Below are 789 nucleotides of genomic sequence, written 5' to 3'. Positions count from 1 at the left end.
TACTCGGACAGGGTCCCCTCGCTCTTTTGCGTGAGAGCTTGGGCAATATATCGGCTGTCTCTTATACACATCTAGATGTGTATAAGAGACAGTGTTTGACCAATCAAAGTCCCGAGTTAGTGTGGTACGATGCACCGAAATCTATAAATGGGGGTCGGTGTTAGAAAATCGTTCATTCCTTACGCAAGTTTCACGGAGGACGGTCGAAGTTGCTGTTGGGAGAGAACGGTGCGTCGTGCGGATCCTAGAGGCCTCCACGAGCAGTCAGAGTGTAAGCTGTCAGTCGTTCGCTGACCGACTGGACTTCGACCATTCCTCCGTGCACGAACGTAAGGAATGGTAGTTAAGGTAAGAGTAGTTTTTAAGTTTAGTATAAGCGTAACTAGCAAAAGTTAGGGTTTAAGGTAAGTGTAGACTGTAAGTATTGTGCGGCGAGGGTTCCCTAATTCGAGGTGTAGGTAATTCAGTATTCGCGAAAACATAGACGACGACGCGAAAATAAAAAAAATGAAACACGAAGAGAAGAAAATCTTCGACGCGGTAACAGATTTACAACGCGAAGGAAATCTACAACGCGATAACAAATCTACGACGCGAAGAAATTCTACGACGCGAAGAAATTCTACGACGCGATAAAAAATTTACGACGCGAAAATTTATATATTGAAAGGTTTTATGTAACAGGAACCCTTTCGGACGGAAAAAATTGTGTTTTGTCTTTAAATTTGTTTACGTGTTCAAACCAAAATTGTATATTGTCTTCACAGGTACGAATAAGATCGCCGGACT

The sequence above is a fragment of the Anneissia japonica genome, unplaced genomic scaffold, assembly GCF_011630105.1.
Source record: "Anneissia japonica isolate Jap-2015-1 unplaced genomic scaffold, ASM1163010v1 scaffold6790_len54694_cov202, whole genome shotgun sequence".
NCBI classification, from domain to species: Eukaryota; Metazoa; Echinodermata; class Crinoidea; order Comatulida; family Comatulidae; genus Anneissia; species Anneissia japonica.
Note: the sequence above shows the minus strand (reverse complement) of the source record.